The sequence below is a fragment of the Chiloscyllium plagiosum genome, unplaced genomic scaffold (assembly GCF_037043375.1).
Source record: "Chiloscyllium plagiosum isolate Xiang-an unplaced genomic scaffold, Cpla_swu_hap1 HiC_scaffold_41, whole genome shotgun sequence".
NCBI lineage: Eukaryota > Metazoa > Chordata > Chondrichthyes > Orectolobiformes > Hemiscylliidae > Chiloscyllium > Chiloscyllium plagiosum.
The window spans coordinates 22,438,011-22,459,922 of NW_028270179.1; positions in this window are offsets into that span (position 1 = coordinate 22,438,011).

Here is a 21,912-nt window from a genome sequence, read left to right on the forward strand (position 1 = left end):
ACGGGTGAGTTAAGTAAAAGTAGTGCAACACTTTGGATCTTGCGATCGTGATTCCATTAATTTGAAGATGGCTATTCAATTAATAAGCCTTTCATTAAACAAATGATTTTTATAATTGCAGTACAACAAATTTTAATGGCATGAGACAGGGAGAGTGAAATGTTCATTGCAGTAGACTGTTCGCAGGGAAAAGGATCTCTGAAAGGTTAAAGGCGTTCAGCAGTGTGACGACGAGAGTACAGGGACATTATATTACTGGTAGAGTGAGGGGTAAGGCTGGAAAGATTAAGGGTTTAGTTTAGAGTGATGCTGGAAAATCACAGCAGGTAGGCAGCATCTGAGGAGACGGAAAACCAATGTTTTGGGCAAAGTCCATTCATCAGGAATGGAGGCAGGGAGCCTCCAGGGAGGAGAGATAAATGGAGCGGGGAGAGGGACTGTGGAGAAGGTAGCAAAGAGTATATGAGGTGAATGGGGATGGGGATGGAGTTGATAGGACAGAGACGAGGGTGGGGGAATTTAGCAAAAAATACATTTTTTGGATGTGTGTATGAAGGACATAGATCAGAGGGGGGTGGAGCGGATAGGTGGGAAGGGAGATCGGCAGATAGGGCAGCCTAGGAGGACAGTGCTAAGCTGGAAGCTTAGAACTGGGGTAAGTTTGGCGGAGGGGAAATAGGAAACTGGTGAAGTCCACATTGATGCTTTTGGGCTGAGGTGTTCCGAGGCAGAAGATGAGGCGTTCTTCCTGCAGGCGTCGGGTGGTGGGGGAGCGGCGGTGGAGAAGGCTCAGGATCTGCGTGTATTCGTTAGAGTGGGAGCGGGAGTTGAAATGTTGCGCCACGGGGTGGTGGGGTTGATTGGTGCGGGTGTCCCGGATATGTTCCCTGAATTGCTCTGTGAGGAGGCGTCCAGTATCCCCAATGTAGAGGAGACCACATCTGGAGCAACGGATACAATAAATTACATTGGCAGATACGCAGGCTCTGAGAAAGCAAATGTGGCTGTTGCAGCGAGTCTGTTTCAGTACATGGTTGAAGAGCTTCAGGGCAGAGGAGATGACCTGCGGGTTGCAGTGAGAGACAGACTCACTGAGGTTTTTGTGGAGAGAGGACTACTTCTTCAGGGTAGGCACCCTTGCAAGAAGATTCGCAGTAAGGTTAAAATCAAGTAGGCAAAAGTGAGGTCTGCAGATGCTGGAAACAAGAGTTTATGTTAGAGTAGTGCTGGAAAAGCACAGCAGGTAAGGCAGCATCCGAGGAGCAGAAAAATAGCCGATTATGGCAAAAAAAATCATTCAGCAGGAATGGCGGCAGGGAGCCTCCAGAGTGAAGAGAAAATGAGGGTGGGCTGTGGATGGGGAGAAGGCAGCAAAACGTGCAATAGGTGAATGGATGTGCGGATGGAGTCCCTGCGCCACACTCCATTTATCTCCTCCTCTCTCCACAAGAATGCCAGTGAGTCTCTCTCTCACAGTAGCCCCCAGGTCATCTCCTCTGCCCTGAAGCTCTTCAACCATGTACTTAAACAGACTCGCTACCACAAGCCACATTTGCTTCCTCAATGCCTGCGCATCCACCAATGTCATTTATTGTATCTGTTGCTCCAATGCAGTCTCCTCTACATTGAGGAAACTGGGCGCTTCATCGCAAAGAGTTTTAGGGAACATCTACGGGACACCCGCACAAATCAACCCCGCTGACCTGTAGCCCTACATCTTAACTCCCCCTGCCACTCTATCGAGAACATGCAAGTCCTAGGCCTCATCCACCGTCGCTCCTTCTCCACCCGAAGCCTGGAGAAAGAACGCCTCATCTTCCGCCTCGGAACACTTCAACCCCAAGGCATCAATATGGAATCACCAGTTTCCTCATTTCCTCTCCCCAGTTCCAAACTTTCAGCTCAGCACTGTCCTCAGAGCCTGTCCTCCGTGCTGATTTCACTTCCACCTCTCCGCTCCACCCACCCTTCTGACCTATAACCCTTATCCGCACCTCCATCCTCCCATTGTACTCTTTGCTAACTTCCCCCACCCTCTCCTCTGACCTATCACCTCAATTCCCACCCCCATTCACCTATTGTACTCTTTGCTACCTTCTTTCTGGACCCACCCCTCTCGTTATTCTCTCCACCCTGGAGGTTCCCTGCCTCCATTCATGATGAAGGGCGTTTGCCGGAAACATCGGTTTTCCTGCTGCTCGCATGCTGCCTGACTGCTGTGCTTTTCAAGCACCACTGTAATCTAAACTCTGGTTTCCAGCATCTGCAGTCGTCTCTTTTGCCTGGTAAGATTAAGGAACGATGGATAAATAAAATTATTGAGGAACTAATCAAGAATAAAGGAGAATCTTAATTTCGACATAGGCAACTTGGTTCAAATGAATCTGTTAACCATTGTAAAGAGTGTGGGTGACTCTTAAGAGTGAAATCAGGAATGCCAAAAGGGGATATCAGATAGCATTAGCAGATAAGAATGACAATAATCCAGGGAGTTTCCACAACTACATTAACAGCAAGAGGGGAACGAGGGAGAGGGTAGGGCCTCTGAAACTTCATGGAGGATATCTTTGTGTTAAACCCAAGAGATGGGGATCACGACCATCTTGTTAGTGATGTTTCAGACAGCGGCAAACACACACTATTGCGTGCACCTCACATTTATCCAGATTCAACTCTTTCTGCCATTTGTAAACCCATTGATCCATTTGATCAAGATCCTTTTGTAATCTTAGAAAAATATCTGAACTATCCACTGCACCACCAATATTGGTGTCATCCGCAAACGCACTTACCATGCTTTTAAATTCTCATCCAAATCATTTATATGGATGACATACAATGAGAACCCAGAACTACCATCTGTGGAACTCTGTGGGTCACAAGTCTGCATACCGAAAAGCAACCCTACACCATTCCTCTCTGTCTCCTGTCATTAAGCTATTTGAAAATGCTGGAAAGAAACCCAGCAGTTCTGGCCCCATCGAAGGAGAATTAACGTTAAATCCAATATGACTTGTTCAGAACACGTTCATATCAGAGTCGGTATGTTAGCTCTGTTTCTCTCTGGAGATCCTGCTTATCTGTTGCGTTTCTGCACCATTTTGTGCTTGATGGTCAGATTTACATTATCTCTCGTATTTTGCTGTTTTTGATTGTTCTAGATGTTGAACCTGATTATATTCGGACCATATGCTCCGGTCCTGTTGCCATTACTTGTGCCGGTGTCACTGGTATTGCACTGGAACCTGTAACTTCCTTCTTTTCCCAAAAAAAAATCCTTGTCAATATCGTCTTAAATGCGCGAACCTCAGCAAATTGATTTTGATTTAAAAGACACTAAAGAGGCGGCTACACTTAACAAATAAACAGGAATAGACTGTTGATGATGACATTGTCTGTTCTTTGTGAATAAGCCTGTCTTCTCAGGCTCTGAAAGTTTTTAAACTATTTATCAGGATAATTAAAGTGAAGATAGTGGTCACGTAGCTTATCATGTCGGCACCAGACGGAATGAACTGTGCACTTCCTATTACGCTGCTGCAACTCCCTGTAATCCCACAGATTTGTTACCTGTATCTGTTTTTAAATTTGAATATGCTGTCCAGATATAAGCAATCTCCCTGGCTCATTAAACATGGGTTTTAAAGAACAAGGTTATTGTACATGTCACATTTGTCTTTGGACTGAAGTCACAAAGTTTAAGTCTTATTGCAGTAATCCAATAAGCTGTTTTCAGATGTTTGTGACTTTACATTAAAATTCCTGAAGCACTTTGGGTGTTGAAGATACAAAATTACCTTCTAAGTGCAATAAGATCAATGTCCAGACAAATCCACAGTCCCTGTGTATGGTCAGGTCAAATATGCCCCATGAAAATCTATTGTTTGGCAATGTTTTGGAGGAGGGGAGATTAGCACAGTAAAAATCTCTTGAGTGCGTATCGATTTTGTGGAGCTTGTGGGGGTTCAGTTGTTACAGCATTGTACATGGACAACAGAGCAGAATCATCCAGCCTGCTGAAAGGAATCATCCATCATTCTTCCTCAGAACGAACTTCACTCGAGCAATTCGTGATGGGGGATTAGACCAATTGCCAAAATTGTCAAGATCCATTCCACTCCAGCTTTTATTATGAACTGAAAGTAACATACTGAAAGAAGTTAACAGGAATTGTTTGTACAGTGACTGCCTTTGATGTCTGTCTCCATGGATACTAATTGTGTCACTGGAGGGTTTACCTCTTCTATTAGTAAGTGGCTTCTTTCGAAGTGTTATCTTATTGTAGCAGCAGATGCATCACCTCAGACACTAACAGCGTTCAGCAGTTGCAGTGATCGGGAGAAGAAAATTCAAAATCTAATAACTTTAGACTGGAAAGTTACAATAGCATATCAGATTCTGAAAACGATAGACTGCACTGTTAGAACAATGAACAGGAGTCTATCCGAGGGCCTTTACTATTTATCCTTGTCAAGGTTAACATTACCATTTCGAATATACGGTGTGCTGCTGATTCTACAGGCGGGTTACTATCTCATCCTCGCCATTGTTGGTGTACCAGGTAAGTCTCTCCATTTCTTTCCATTTATTAATACCGATAAACTATGGTGAACTTCATTGTTATTTCCATTATCTATACTTGGCAAAGACGGAAACTGTTGTGCTCAGCTTTAATTACGACCTCCATTCATTTCCCACATACTTAAGACCTCCCCCCTCAACTCGGGAACATCTGAAAACAAGACTGTTCGCACTCTCGAGATCGATTTTTGCCCTGAATTGTTTTATAACTCGGTATTCTCTCCATTAATAAACCTATCCACTATCTGATCCATAATATCCCCAGTTTTCATCTCTGTGCCAATGCTGTTGCGAAATAAACCATGATCTATGCCTTGATAAAATTCAGACATTACGGTTCCAGCTCTATTTTGAGCATCTTTCAGTTACAAATGTTTCGATCACACACTTGTTCTTGAGTCTAAAATAACCTCATGATGGGTCATTGTGTCAGAGTCGTAACACCGCTGGACATGTAATTCACAGCCATTTGAAACACTTCGTAAAGTTATTACACGAAAAGCACTGTATTAAATCCAACCAGAGGTTATTCCAGAGCATAAATTCATATGACACAGATTGGAAATGAAAGCGAACTTTACTAATGCAATCGTAACTCGACCAGCATTTTGTTTATAAGCTTTTCTATTTCACTGATGTCCTTGAAATTTAACATTATAAGGTGGTTTGGCTTAAGAGTGAATTCTGACCGACAACCATGTGTTTGGCACTGTACTGCCATAAGGAATGGCCTCACAGTAAGGGGCAATCAGTGAGGTCAACAAATGCTGCCGTTTTCATCGTTGCAAACATCCCATGCAATAACAAAATTAAAGTTTAAACAAACAAGGAATGATGCCCGCTCTCAGAAACAAAAAGATCAAGAAAGTGCCAGAGAAACTGAGCATACAAGGAAGCCTCGGGTCGAGAGCAAAACACAATTGGCATTTGCAGTCCACTGACCATATGTCAGCACTAAACACAGCTGTGAAATAATTTGTTTAATGTTGGTAACAGGGATGTCTGCTGCGATGAGGAGAAGGAGTGAGTTGAACTGATAGAGAAAGAGAAATAGATGAAAAAAAAAACAAACAAAGCGGTTCTCGAAGATCAGCTCGAATGGAACGAAAATAAACAGATTAATCTAATTTATTTTTCTCTTGTTCCCATATTGATGAATGTCATGAACATGCAGGGGAGACATCAAATTCCCGATCTCAAGTGAGTTAGTGTAATAACCGCCTTTCAGTCATTAAAAGAATGCTGGGCCAGCATTTAATTCCCTTTCCCCATTGTCCTCGAGAAGGTGTCGATGAGCTGCCTTCCTGACCCACCGCCGTCCGTGGGCTGGAAGGAGTCAGTGTTTAGGTCCGTCCAGTTTCATTTATTTGAGACTTTGTGGTGAGTCATACAACTGAGTGGTTGTTTTGGCCATTTCAAACGCCACTGGAGAGTCAAGCACATAGCACTGGGTCTGGATTCACATGTAAGTCCGACCAGGTGAAGACGGCAGATTTCCTTTCCTTCGTGAAGGACATTAGAGTATCAGGTAGGATTCTCGGACATTTGAGAATGGTTTTATAGTATGCTTTAATACTTAATTCCTGTTACTTTAAAAATTGAATAAAAATAACCACCAATTGCCGTGGTGGGATTCGAATCTGATCTCCGCACCATGACCTGGTTCGCTGGATTAATAATCCCGATGGAAACGTGCGAGGCCATCGCTTCCCCAGCATCTCCAAGCAGCTCCATTGTCGATAGTGGATGTTGCAGTTGACATGGCTGCGTCTGAGCACAGCTGTTTGCAAGGCAAATAAATATTTTGGCAAAAAAAACCATCCTTCTTAATTTTGCATTTATTAGAGGTTTGAGGATCAGAAGAGCGCTTAGCGAAAATGTCCTTCATCATGAGTTATTAACAGATTTCATATCTGACAGCAAATACTCAGCACAGGGAATCGTGTGCAGTCCATCATTGCAAATTGTTTAAAGTGAAACAGTGAAGACGTCTTTATGTTGTAGTCGAGTGCTGTTCAAAAAGTACTTGGGGAACTGTGTACAGTTTGTTCGTCATTCATAAGGAAAGGTCTCCATGCCACAGTGAGACAATATAAAGGAGTTTCACGAAATTAATCCCTGCGGGAATAAGACCATGAGGAGACTATGCAGGAAATAACCTTTATCGATAAAAAGAATAACAGGTGATTGCAATCAAAGTTGAGGGTTAAAACCAACACAAGAATATCAAAACAAAACATTGATTATGAGAAATATAACGTGTTTTCCCGTGATGCATCTTTTCAAATTTGGACAAATACTTAGAAATGAAAGGATATGGAAGAAGTGCAGAGAAATGACTTGACTGCTTATTCTCGTGAGTAACAATGGACAGGTAGGGGCTGGAAGAACACAGCGTGCCAGGCAACATTGACATTGACAACTTCAAATGACATCTCTTCCAACCCCCAACTCCCTTCCCAGCCCCTCCCCTCCCTTAAATTCTGCGGACCAACCCTTCTTCCAGCTACCAACCTATCATTCTCCACATCGACTAACCGGGTGGTACCCTCTACATGATTTCACCTATCCCCACCTCAACATCTTGCCTCCTCCTCACTCGCCCTGCCTTTTTTTCCTTAGCGTCCTTACACCTACCCCTCAGTCCTGAAGAAAGGTGATACCAAGGCGTTGACTTCTCCACGTCCTGATGCTGTCCGGCTTGTTGTGTATTTCCAGCCTCCTGGGTGTCTAATTTCGATTCCAACATTTGCAGTGTTTTATTTTAATATCTTCTTGAATAATAGTCAAAACGGAGTGAATGGGCTGTTCCTCTTCTTATCTAATAGTTTTGATGAGCTTAATGGATTTCTAATACTCCTGTGAAACAAGTTTGAGAAACTCAATTAGCTCCTGTTCTTTTTTATCATTATGGAAATGTGCAGTGTCGAGCAGTACTATTACATGTATGTTACCGACACGTTCACAGGGCAAGCCTGAAAGTTGTCCAGGTTTTGATTCTTTAGAGCCTGACGGGGTTACAATTTTTTCTGATCACTGTTTGATCTTCACTGAACATCCTCAGTTCAGACTGTATGAAGGAGGGAAGGACATTAATGAAGCAGCTGAAGATGTTTTGCCGAGGAAGCTACCCTGAGGAATGTCCATAGTGATATCCAGAGTCTAAAAGGATGACATTCACCAGTCACATTGTACTCTGAATGACCCAAACAGTGATGAGGTTACAAATGATTTCTGTTAAGTTGAATTTTCCTCCTTCCAATCCTGCCGTGATATCAGGAATTCCCACCCTTAAACTGTGTTCATATATTTTATTCAGGCCAAAAGGTTATGTGTGGGGAGGGTTTCCTTCTCTCAGAGGGTAGTAACAGTAGGTGCGTCTCCATCCCAGAGAGGTTGGGGAGATACATCACTGAAATGTTCATGGACTGTGCCAACGCATTTTGACATATCAGAGGCGACAAAAAATTGGGCATGGAAGAGAAATTGCGGCCGACAGAAGATCAGCCCCGATCTCACTGAATGGAAGTGAGGCTTGAGGGGTTAAATAGCCTCCTGTTATTCCAGTATACCCATACTCCAGTCATTTTGTGTCCTCATCCAGTTTCTGTGTTACTGACATGAAACGGCTGAATGGACTCATACTGTTGCTGTGTGACAAGATACTGGTGCTGGATAAAAGCAAATTACTGCGGATGCTGGAATCTGAAACCAAAAGAGGACATGCTGGAAAATCTCAGCAGGTCTGTCAGTATTTCTAAGGAGAGAAAAGAGCTGACGTTTCGAGTGTAACTGTCCATTTGTCAGCGCTGTAAAAAAAAGGGAGAAATAGGGTCGTATTTGTTCTCGGTTAAGAGAAGGTGAGTCATGGCTCCAGAAGCAAAAGTAGCAATAAAGAGGTGATAATGACAGTGTATAGAGAGATTACAGGGAGATTAGGAGCTGTGAATGACCAAGGCTGAAGCCAGTGCTATGTGACAAAATATGTGGGGGTTGGGGGGGGAGGGGATGGGTGAAGTCGAGGCAAAATGGAGAACAGGGGAGAATGGTCGCAAAGGGGAAAGAGGAGAGGAAAAAGGTGATGAGAGTGGGGAGCGAGAGAAAGAGAGACAATCAAGAAACAAGAGGTACTAAATTGTGAAAAAATATTTTAAAACTAAATAAAATAAATGAAATAAAATTACGGAGCACAATGAAAACAGAGGAGTTGAAATGGGATAATCATCTGAATTTGTTGATTTCAATGTTGAGACTGACAGGCTGTAACGTACCTAGTCGGAGTATGAGATGTTGTTCTTTCAGTTTGCGCTGAGCTTCACTGGAACATTGCAGCAGGCTTGGACTGACATGTGGGCATAGGAGCAGGATTGTGTGTCGAAGTGGCAAGCCACGGGAAGGTCCGGGACCTGGTTGCGTACCCAATGAATGTGCTCAGAAAAGCGATCGCCCATTCAGCGTTTTGTCTCTCCGATGAAGAGGAGACCACATTGGGAGCAACGAATGCAATGGACGAAATTGAAAGAGGTAGAAGTGAAACGCTGCTTAATCTGAAATGAGTGCTTGGGGCCTTGGATGGTGAGCATGAAAGAGGTAAAGTGGCAAGTGTTGCACCTTCTGCGGTTGGATGGGAAGGAGAGGTGTTAGGTGTGATGGAGGAGGGAACTAGGTTGTCTCGGAGGGAATGATTTCTGCGGAATGAAGACAGGGGGAGGGAAGGTAAGATGTGTTTAGTGGTGGTGTCGTGTTGGAGTTGGAGAAAATGGCGGAGGATTATTCTTTGCACGTGAAGGCTGGTGCTGCATGGCCGACTTTGGTAGAGAGGCTGAATGGCCTGGTCCTGCAACTGTATATCAGGCTCCAGAGGTTGAACAGCCTCATCCTGTTCTGATGTACCTGAAATCCATATGGAATAAATCGTCAGCCCCGAGAAAAAGTTAGTACTGCAGATGCTGGAGATCGGAGGAGAAAATTTTGACGCTGGAAAGGTACAGCAGGTCAGGCAGCATCTAAGAAGCAGGAGAATCGAAACTTCGGACATTCCAGATTAAGGGCTTACGCCCAAAACGTCGATTCTTCTGCTCTTCGGATGCTGCCTGACTTGCTGTGCTTCTCCTAATTCTCACTTTCCGACGTCTAGTTCAGCAGGGCAATGGGAACCTGAGGTGTAGTTCCAGTGCACAGGAGGATGAGAGTAGGGAGAACAGGGACAGGATTTCACGGTCACAGGAATGTGGGGGCAGACAGCAAGCTGGTTTGAAGTGTGTCTACTTCAATGCCAGAAGTATCCCAAATATTTTAGGTGAGCTTGCAGCATTAATAGGGACCTGGGAATTCGATGCTGTGGCTATTTAGGAGACATGTATAGGGCAGGGTGCGGAATGAATGCTGCAGGTTCCAGGGTTTAGATCTTTTATGAAAAATAGGCAAGGCGGCAAAACAGGGGTAGGTGTGGACGTGTTTGTAAAGATTGGTATACTGGTGGCTGACAGAACTTATGACGAGGTCTCGTGTACTGAGGTAGTGTGGCCTGAGGTTAGAAAGAGAAGAGGCGAGGTCACATTGCTTGGAGTTTCTTATAGGCCTCCACAGAGTTCCGGGGATGTGGAGGAGAGGTTTGGCAACATGATTCTGGGTAGGAATGAAAGGAATAGGTTGGGCAGTATGGGGCACTTTAACTTCCCCATCATTGACTGGAAATTCTACAATTCTCGTACGTCGGATGGATCAGTGTTTTGTCCAACGTGAACAGGAGGGTTTCCCGACACAGAATGTCGAAGGGCTGAAAGAGCGGAGGTCACACTGGATCTGGTGCTTGGTAATGAACCAGGCCAGGTGTTTGACTTAGTTGTAGATCAGCACTTTGGAGATAGTGACCATAATTCAGTTACGTTTAGTTTAGCGATGGAAAGGGATAGGTACTTAACACAGGTAAGTGTCATCGATGGGCCAAGGGCAATTATAATGCAATTAGGCCAGACTTAGGATGCATAGAATTGGTTATCAAAATTCAGGGGATGCAGACAATGGCAATGTGCAGCTGGTTGAAGGAATAGATATTGCGTATCCTTCATAGGTATTTCCCTGTCAGGCAGGGAGACAGTGACAAGGCAAGGGAACCGTTGTTTCCTGCAGAAATTGCATCTCTTCTAAAGCAGAAGAATGATGCTTATGTGTTGATGAGTTAAGATGGTTCAGATGAGGCGGTGCAGAGTTACAGTTCACCAAAGAAGGATTTAAAGAGAGAGTTAAGAACAAAGAGAGGACACGAGCAGTCTTTAGCAAATAGAATAGAGGAGAACCCTAATGCTTTCTATAAGTATGTGAGGAATAAAAGGACGATTCGGGTAGGAATAGGGCCAGTCAAAGACAGCAGTGGGAAGTTGAGTGTGGGCCCTGTTGAGATCGGACAGGTGCTAAACGAACATTTCTCATCGGTGTTCATTCAGGAAAAGGAGAATATTGTTGAGGGGAAGAATGAGACAGAGATATTAGACTAGAAAGGATCGAGGTTAGTTACAAAGAGATGTTATAAATACTAGAAGGAGTGAAAGTAGATAAGTCCCCTAGGCCGGATGGGATGTATTCGAGGATTCTCTGGGAAGCTGGGGAGGAGATTGCAGAGCCTTTGGCTTTGATACTTGAGTCGTCATGTTCTACTGATTTAGTACCAGAGGACTGGGGAACAAATGTTATGTCCTTGTTCAAGAAGGGCAGTAGAGATAACCCAGGAAATTATAGACCAGAGAGCCCTAATTCTTTTGTAGGAAATGTTTTGTAAATGATTATAAGAGATAGGATTTCTAACAATCTAGCAAGCAACAATTTGATTTCAAATATTCAACATGGTTTCGTCAAGGGCAGGCGGTGTTTCACCTGTAGGTGACCCAGCGTGTAGATGAGGGTAGGCTATTGACGTGGCATGCATGAACTTCAGTCAAGCCTTTGATAAGATTCCACATGGTAGGCCTTTGGATAAAATGTAGAGGCATGAGACTGAGGGTGATTTAGCAGTTTGGATAAGAGACTGGCTTTCTGAAAGAAGGCAGCGATGGTGGTTGATAGAACGTATTCAACCTGGAGTCCGGTAACTAATATTGTGCCACAAGGTTCTGTTTTGGGACCGCTGCTGCTTGTCATTTTTATAAATGACTTAGACGCAGGCATAGGTGGATGGATCAGTAAATTTGCAGCTGACAATAAAGTCCTTGGAGTAGTAGACAGTTCAGAAGAATGTTACAGATTGCAGGGGGACTTCGATAAACTGCAGATTTGGGCTGATAGGTGGCAAATGGAGTTCCATGCAGCTAAGTGTGAAGTGATTCTCGTTGGGAAGAAGAACAGGAAGGCAGAATACTTGGTGAATGGAAAGATTCTTGGCAGTATGGATGTGCAGAGGGATGTTGGAGTCCATGTACATAGATCCCTTGCCACCCAGGTTGTTAGTGCTATTAAGAAGGCATATGGTGTCTTCGCTGTCATTGGTAGATGTATTGAGTTCTGGAGCCGCAATATCATGCCGGAAATATTGAAAACGCTAGTGCGGCTGCACTTGGAATACTGTGGACAGTTCTCGTTGCCAAATTTCAGGAAGGATATGGAAAGCATCGAAAAAGGTGCAGAGAAGATTTAACAGGATGTTGCCTGGTCTGGATGGAAGTTCTAATGAGGAACAGCTGAGGGACTTGTGTTTGTTCTCATTGGAAAGAAGAAGGCGAGCAGGGGATTTATTAGAGACATACAAGATGAGCAGAGCATTAGATAGGGTATACTGTGAAAGTCATTTTTCCTAGGTTGATGACGTCATAACTGCAAATTGAGGCGTGATAGATTTAAGACAGATGTCAGAGGTAGGTTCTTTACTAAGAGAGTGGTAGGGGAGTGGAAACCCTACCTGCTAATGCAGTTAACTCAGCCACATTAGAGAGATTTAAACAATCCTTGGATAAACACATGGATGGTTTTTAGATTAGATTAGATTACTTACAGTGTGGGAACAGGCCCTTCGGCCCATCAAGTCCACACTTCCCCGCTAAAGCGCAACCCACCCATACCCCTACATTTACCCCTTACCTAACACTACGGGCAATTTAGCATGACCAATTCAACCTGACCTGCACATCTTTGGACTGTGGGAGAAAACCAGAGCAACCGGAAGAAACCCACACAGATACGCGGAGAACATGCAAACTCCACACAGTCAGTCGCCTGAGGCGGGAATTGAACCCGAGTCTCTGGTGCTGTGAGGCAGCAGTGCTAACCACTGTGCCACCGCGCAGTGAGAATAGTTCACAGGTCGCCGCAACATTGAGGCGACCTGTGCTAAACTGTATTGTTCTAGGTTCGATGTTGTACCGCCCAACCCTCGTTAGGCTTCCAGCTCAATTCATCGAAGTAAATTTAATAATAAAAACTTGAGGCGTGAACTTTCATGGACAAAACCATGTTTACTGATCCTAATCAAGCCCTTTCATTACAAATGCATGTATTGGAGAAAGTGAGGACTGCAGATACTGGAGATCAGAGCTGAAAAATGTGTTTCTGGAAAAGCGCAGCTGGTCAGGCAGCATCCGAGGAGTAGGAGAATAGACGTTTCGGGCATAAGCCCGAAATGTCGATTCTTCTACTTCTTAGATGCTGCCGGATTTGCTGCGCTTTTCCAGCAATACATTTTTCAGCAAATGCATGTATATCCTATTCTTGAGAATCTTCTCAATTAACTCACCTACTACAGATAATCTTAGTCGTCTATGTTTTCAGCTTTTTTTCCCCATCCTTCTTGAATAAGTGCACAACATGTGCTATCCACTAATCTTCCGCGATGGCTCCTGTGGTTAATGATGATCTGAATTATCAGCCAGGGACCCAGCAAATGCTTCTCTCTTCTCTTGCATTGTTCTTGTCTTTATCTAGTAAGGATCGTGAAATTTATCCATCTTCATACATTGTAGAAAGTCCAACACATTTTCGACTGTGATATGGAATGTCTCTAAGATATCACAACTAACTTCCCCAAATTTTCAACTCTTCCTGTCTTTCTCCACGGTAAACATAGAGGAGAAACATTCGTTGAGGCCCTCTCCCATCTCCTATGTATCCACACAGACATGTCCAATTTGGTTCTTAAGGGGTCCCATTCTCTCTCTTGCTATTTTCTTGCTCTAATATACGTAAGATATCTCTTGGATTGATCCAAAACTGATCCACATGGGCGACGGTGCCCTCCAGCGCATATTCTCCATTTCACACATCTCCACTCGCAACAAGAATGGAACACCCACCCCCCCACCCCGTCGTCCACTTCCATCCAATCAAACTGCGGATGCAGCGCTTCATCCTCCGCCATTTCCGCCACTTACGAACAGACCATACCATCAGGTATATGTCTCCCTGCCCACACGTATCTGGATTCCCTCCCTGACCCCCTTGTCAGTTCCGAGCCACCCCCCCCCCCCCCCCCCCCACCAACGCGCCCTCCACTCCCAGCACCTCCCCCTTCAACCGTAAGACGTGTTACCCGTCCCTCGCAGTTCTGCCCACGGATCTAAAGGGTCCGTCACACATCTGACAGAGATGCACCTATACTTTCGCACATGTCATCTACTATGCCCGTCTCTCTCGAAGTGGTGACCTCTACATTCAGGAGACAGGACAGCAAAACATGGAATTTTCCAGTGAACATCTCGGGAACACACGGATCAAATAACCCCACCACCCTGTGGTCAAACACTTTGAAGCCCCTCCCACTCCGCCAAAGACCTTCTCCACCACCAAACCCTAAACACCTGACACCTGGTGAAAGAACGCCTCATCTTCCACCTTAAAACTCTCCAACCATATGTAATCAATGTGGATTTCATCAGCTTTCTCATTTCTCCACTCATCATATTGTCCGAAATCCAACCCTCTAACTCAGCAATGCCCTATCGAAGAACTGCCCTCCATGGCTCTCTTTCTTCTCACATACTCTTCTCGACAACTAATCACCTTCACCCCACTGTCATCTATCTTTCGCATTTCGAGCTATCTTCTGCCCAACCCCACAACCCTCATACTTATCTCGCAGCCCCCTTGGGCCTCAAGCCTAATTCCTGTTGAAGAGCTTGTGGTTGAAACATCGATTCCTCTGCTCTTCAGATGCTGCCAAACCAGCAGTGCTCTTCCAGCACCACACTCTTTGACTCACCTCTCAGCAATGGACAAAGTGCAGTCTGCATTTGCTGGAGAGTCCGAGTCGAAAACTATGCCTCTGGAAACGCACGAGAGGTCAGGCAGCATCCAAGGAGAACAATTCTTCCCGTCTTCGGCATAGGTCTTTATCATAAATGCATTCGTGTCTTCCCATTATTTTCCATTTCATGATTCAATGGGATTAGGAACGATACTTGTTCAAGAAAGGCAGCACTGTATATAGCAGTGAAATGGAAAGCAGTTTATCAGTTGCTTGAACAGAGCTTATGGAGTAGACAAGTGGAGGTGAAGTACAAGCATAACGATAGATAAATCCCCCGGTCAATTTCGGGCACAGTGCAGATTTCTAGCGATTACTACAGGAAGCGAGGAAAGAGATTGCTGCGCCTTTCTCAATTATCTTTGTTTCCTCACTGACAACTGCAACAGTGCCAGATGTGTGGAGGTCGGTAAATGCCATTTCCTTGTTCAGAAAAAAAGGAATAGGAGTAATCATGAGAATAACAGATGTGTTGGTCCTACGTCAGTCATAGGCAAATTATTGGAGTGAATTCTGAGAGTCAGTATTTATAATTACTTTCAAAGCCACAGTTTGATTAGTCATAGTCAGCATGGTTTTGTGAGGGGCAGGTCATGCCTCCCAAAACTTGTTGAATTCTTTGAGGATGTGAAAAAACACATTATTGATGGCAGAGCAGTGGATGTGGTGTACATGGATTTTAGCAAGACGTTTGATAAGGTTTCCGTGGTAGGCTCATTCAGAAAGTAAGGCGGCATGGGATACAGGGAAATCTGGCTGTCTGGATTCAGAATTGGCTGGCCCATACAAGACAGGGGGTGAAGTAGACGGAAAGTATTCAGCCTGGAGGTCAGTGACCAGTGGTGTGACGCAGGGATCAGATTTGGGACCTCTACTCCTTGTACATTTGATAAGTGACTAGGATGAGGAACTGGAAGTGTGGGTAGTAAGTTTGTCGATGATACGAAGGTTAGTGGAGTTGTGGGTAGTGAAGAGGGCTATTGCAGGTTGTAATGGGACATTGACCGGATGCAGAACTGGATTGATACGTGGGAGTTGGGGTTTAACCAGGAAAAGTTTGAAGCGATTTGTTTTGAATGGTCGAATTTGAATGCAGAATACGGGGATAAAGGCAGGATTCTTTGAGGTGTGGAGGAACGTAGGCATCTTGTGGTCCATGTACATAGATCATTCAGAGTTGCCACTCAAGTTGAGAAGGTATGAAGAAGGCCGATGTTGTTTTGGCTTTAATTAGCAGAGGGATTGTGTTTGAAAGCCGCGTTATTGTGCTGCAGTTCTTTCGAACCTTGGTTACATCTCACTTGGGATATTGTGTTCCGTTCTGACGCATCATTATACGAAAAATATAGAAGTTTTAGAAAGCGTGCTGAGGATAGTGAACAGGATACTGCCTGGACTGGTGGGCATGTCTTATGAAGAAACATTGAGGGAGCTAGTGCTTTTCACATTGGAGAAAAGAAGGATGAGACGTGACTTGAGAGCGTGTATGAGATGTTGAGAGTCATAGATAGCCAAGACTTTTTTCCAGGGCATACATGTTTACTTAGATCAGTTACAGTGTGGAAACAGGCCCTTCGGCCCAACAAGTCCACACCGCCCTGCCGAAGCGCAACCCACCCATAAACCCCTACATTTACCCCTTACCTAACACTACGGGCAATTTAGCATGGCCAATTTACCTGACCTGCACATCTTTGGACCGTGGGAGGAAACCGGAGCACCCGGAGGAAACCCACGCAGACACAGGGAGAACGTGCAAACACCACACAGTCAGTCGCCTGAGGCGGGAATTGAACCCGGGTCTCTAGCGCTGTGAGGCAGCAGAGCGTGTATGAGATGTTGAGAGTCATAGATAGAGTGTATAGCCATGACTTTTTTTCCAGGGCATACATGTCTATCAAGAGTGGGCATAACTTTAAGGTGCTTGGAAGAATTTTTATGGGAGATATCGGATTTGGTTCTTTAAGAGTTGGTGGGTGCGTGGATTGTACTACTGACAGTCCAGTCGAGTCATATACATTAGAGACATTTAAGCGATTGCTGGATAGGCACATGGAAGGTATTGCAATGAAGGATATGTATGGTAGTCTGAATTTAGGGTAGGACAAAAGGCCGGCACAACATAAAGGCCGAAGTGTCTGCACTGTGCTCTACTGTTCTATGTTTCATGTGTCTCCCCACTTGTGGATTCTTATCAATTGGTGAACATGTGTGGGAGTGAGGTGTATGAGGTCAGGAAGCTGGCGAGGAGTGTTAGGCCGATTCTTCCAGGTATGCAGCACATTATTACATTTAACCCAGTGCCAGGCAAATATCTGCGTGTTTATCTACACTAGACAAAATCCACCAAGTTCCGCTATTAAAGTGATTCTTAGCTTGATGTTTGCTCCTGTTTTCTTCATATACATTCTGTTGGTTGATCCATGTATTAATATTTGGACATGCACAGATGTCGATTCCCCTGCTCATCGGATGCTGCCTGGCCTGCTGCTCTTTTCCAGCACCACACTTTTCAACTCTGGTCTCCAGCATCTGCAGTCCTCACTTACTCCCCGTACATTCTATAACCGACATTCTCTGAACCATTCCATCTCTGACATTATTTGTGAACGGCCAAACGTCAGTGAATTGAACAAAAGATAAGACCCAGAGGGAAGAGATCACGTTCCAGAGAGAAGGAGACTCTGTTCCAAAGCCATCTCAGACAGTTTAAGATGGACGAAAGTCGGAGGAGTTGTTGACAGTGAGGAAGGATGTGGCAGGTTACAGCAGGATATAGAGAAGCTGCAGAGCTGGGCAGAAAGGTGGCAAATGGAATTCAATGTAGCTAAATGTGAGGTGATTCACTTTGGGAAGAATAACAAAAAGATGGGGTACTGGGCTAATGGTCGGATACTTGGTAGTGTGGATGAGCAGAGGGATCTTGGTGTCCATGTACACAGATCTCTGAAAGTTGCCACCCAGGTAAATAGTGCGGTGAGGAAGGCATATGGCGTACTGGCTTTTATTGGTAGAGGAATTGAGTTCCGGAGTCCTGAGGTCATGATGCAGTTGTATAAAACTCTGGTGCGGCCGCATCTGGAATATTGTGTGCAGTTTTGGTCGCCATACTATAGGAAGGATGTGGAGGCACTGGAACGGGTGCAGAGGAGGTTTACCAGGATGTTGCCTGGTATGGAAGGAAGATCGTATGAGGATAGACTGAGACACTTGGGGCTGTTTTCATTAGAGAAAAGAAGGTTTAGGGGTGACTTGATTGAGGTGTACAAGATGATTAGGGGGTTAGATAGGGTTGACAGTGTGAACCTTTTCCCGCGTATGGAGTCGGGTATTACAAGGGGGCATAGCTTTAAATTAAGGGGGGGTAGATATAGGACTGAAGTTAGGGGTAGGTTCTTCACTCAGCGAGTCGTAAGTTCATGGAATGCCCTGCCAGCAGCAGTGGTGGACTCTCCCTCCATAGGTATATGGAGGATAGTGGGTTAGTATAGGTTAGGTGGGCTTGGATCGGCGCAACATCGAGGGCCAAAGGGCCTGTACTGCGCTGTATTCTTCTATGTTCTATGTTCTATGGGAATACGTTTTATTGTATTTCCATTTCTTCACTTGGATCAAATACAGTTTCGACTGAAAGACAGAAATTTCCAACCACCGGTTGTCTTCAAGGAACTGAGAGAGAATCCTTGACGACAGCACCGTTTTCAACCTCTGTATTAACATCTCGAACCAATGACTTGGGTCTGCTATGGAGTGATCGAGTGTGTCGGAATGTTCTGGAAACCACCTGTTCTTATGGATGTACCTCTGTGTGTTTGGGGAGGGAGGGTTTCATGTGTGCTATGACACATTTTCTGTCCATAATACAGACCTTCCCATTTGTTATTTCAGCTCCAATTATTTTAGTTAATCACTGAATGCCGTGACACATTTGAAAAATATCACTGACTCTTCAATCAAACTGGTGACTTTGCCTCCTGTCAGATGGATAATATATTTCTTTTCCTTCCTCACAGTTAACATAGTGACGATCTATGTCTTGCTGTATAAAGATTGTGGATTGTCTCCATGTGTCAGACGTTACTTGGGGTCTATGGCAGTGGCGGATCTACTGGTTATTATCCTCGACCTGATATTGAGACACATTCCCATTGCTTATCGGACAAAGTTTTATTTCCTGTATTCCATCCCTGTGTGTAATGTCCACGCCGTCCTGCTTTATGCAGCAACTGACTGTTCTGTCTGGTTCACCGTCACTTTCACCTTTGATCGGTTTGTGGCCATTTGTTGCCAAAAGCTGAAAAGTAAATATTGCCGTGAGAAAACGGCGGCTGTGGTTCTGGGAGCAGTGGCAGTCCTGAGCTGCTCAAAGAACATTTTCTGGTATTTTTTGCTCACCGCTCGATATCGGTTGGGAAACGACCCCTGGTTTTGTGTTGCAATAGACGGCGCTCATTCCTCCCGTTTCTGGATCACAATTGAGTTCGTCCACCAAATTCTAACCCCGGCTCTCCCATTTCTCCTGATTCTGCTGTTCAATGTGTTTACGGTCCGACACATTTTATTCACCAGCAGAGCCCGCAGGAGACTCCGCGCTCACACCAATGGGGACGCTCAGTCTGACACTGAAATGAAAAACCGAAAGATTTCCATCATTTTACTGTTTGTGATCTCGGCCAATTTCATCCTGTTATGGTCAACGTTAATGATGTATTCTATATGGAACCGAATATATTGGATTTTGGATACGCCTGTGATACCCCATCCTTTCGTTCAGGAATTGGGCTTCATGCTGCAGCTCCTCAGTTGCTGCACAAACACCGTGATTTATGCCGTGACCCAGACTAAGTTCAGACAGCAGCTGAAGAATGTGCTGAAATGTCCCTTCACTCAAATTAACCAATCAAGTAAATTCACTCATTAATCAATCCTCCGGGATTTTCTCATTTCAGTTCAGTGTGTCAGCGATGCAGCAGCCTATCCTTATTGTAACAGACTGATGGTAGCGTTGGTTTCGCCATCCTTATCCCACGGGTGGGGGAGGGGTGTGGTTAAAGGGACACGGGGACTTATTTTAATGTTTCTCACAACTCAGTGGCCAGTGAGAAAAGGCACCATCGCCTGACTGTATCAATTACTTCAGTTTGGAAACAATAAAAATGTTCATTAAATGTGACGATCAGCACAGTCAATGATGTTCTTGTTTGTCTTTGTGTTGAAGAAGCTGAGCTGGAGAGAGACAGACTCAGCTCCAAGTCCTGGTTCTCAGGGAAGCAGAGAGAACTGAAACATGAGCTCAGGAGTTGGGTGTAACTCCCTCTGTACTTGCTTTCACCTCGAGGTTGCCCCCATTCCAACCTGGCCTTCGGCAAAGTTCATCTCTCGACTGCGTTTCCTCCACCTCCACTCAATCGCATCCTTCTCTTTCTCTCTCCCTTCAAACCCTCACTCTCACTCCTCCCCCTCACCCCCTCTCTTGAACGCTTTCCCCATTTCCTCTCCCCATCTTTCTACTCTTCATTTTCCTATCTCTCATTCTCCTCAATCTCTCTCTTCCTCTGCTCTTCTCCTTTTCCGATTCTCTTGCCCCAACACTGTGTCTCTCACCCCGTCGCTCCACCTGCCTGAACTCTTCTCACACTCCCTCCATTTCTCTCTCACTCTCCTGCTACCTCTGTCTACATCCCGCCTTTCCAACTCTCCTCCATTTTCTCCCTCCTCACATCCCCCGTATCCCTCTAACCTCGCTTCCACCCCCCAACCCCGCCGGACCCACTCCTCCCCACTCTCTGGAGAAGAGGGAGAGGGAAGAACCAGCGAGAGATTGTGTGTCAGACAGAGAGGGAGGAAGCGAGATTCTGTCAGATGGAAAGGGAGGGAGACAGAGAGTAGGAGAAAGAGAGAAAGGGAGCGGATTAGAGAGACAGAGAGAGAGAGTGAGATGGAGAGGGCTGAGAGAATTGGACGGGGTGGAGTGACAGAGTGGGAAGGGGTAAAGAGAGAGGGAGAAGGAGGTAGAGAGGGGTAGACAGAAAGAATGGAAGCAGGGAAGATTGAGAAAACGACAGAGTAAGGGAGTGGTGAGACATAGAGGGAGTGGGGTAGAGAGAGAAAGTGAGAGAGTTGGTGTGGTAGAGAGAGTGGGAAGGCGTAGGTAGAGACAGAGTGGGAGGAGGGAGGAGAGAGAGTGTGGGAGGGAGGCAGATAGAAGGAGTGGGATGCAGCGAGGGGGTAGGGAGTGGTAGAGAGGGAATCGGTTACTTAAGTAGAATTGGAGGGTCGAAGAGAGAATGTAGGAGGGATTTAGAGAGAGTGGGAAGGTGGAGAGAGACAGATTAGGAGGCGTGGAGAGACTGGGAGGGGGTTGAGAGAGGCAGATTTTGAGAAGGGTAGCGAGATAATTGGAGGAGGGAAGGGAGAATGGGACGGGGTAGAGAAAGAGAGATAGTGAGAATGGGAAATATTTCTGTGGAGAGAGAGTCGGGGGTATAGAGAGAGAGGATATACAGTGTGAGAGGGGACAGAGAGAGCGAGGTTTTAGAGAGCGAGAGTAGGAGGTGGCAAAGAGAGAATGTGTGGCGGTACAGCGATTGAGAGTGAGGGGGGTAGAGAGAGAGATTGGTGGGGAAGAGAGAGGTTGGGAGCGTGTAGAGAGAGGGTGGAAGTGGGGAGACAGAGGGGAGTATACAGACAGAGTGACAGTTGGAGTGGGGAGACAATGAGAGAGTGGGAGTGGGGAGAGAAACGGAGGGAGTGTGCAGATAGAGGCAGAGTGGGAGGGTGTGGAGAGAGAGATTGGCAGGAGGCAGAGATAGTGGGACGGGTACAGCAAGAGAGAAGAAGAGTGTGAGAGATGTTTGCAGCGAGAGAGGGAGGGGTAAAGAGAGTGGTGTAGAGAGAGAGTGTGTAGGGATAGATTGTGATGGTGTAGGGAGAGAGAGTGGGAGGTCGTAGAGAGAGAGAGTGTGTGAGTGGGTTAGAGAGACAGAAAGTGAGGAGGTAAAGAGTGAAATAGGGACGGGGAGTTGTGGAGAGAGAGACAGGGAGAGAGGTGTATTAGAGAGAGAGGATGAGACAGACTGGGACGGGAGTGTATCACATTTTAA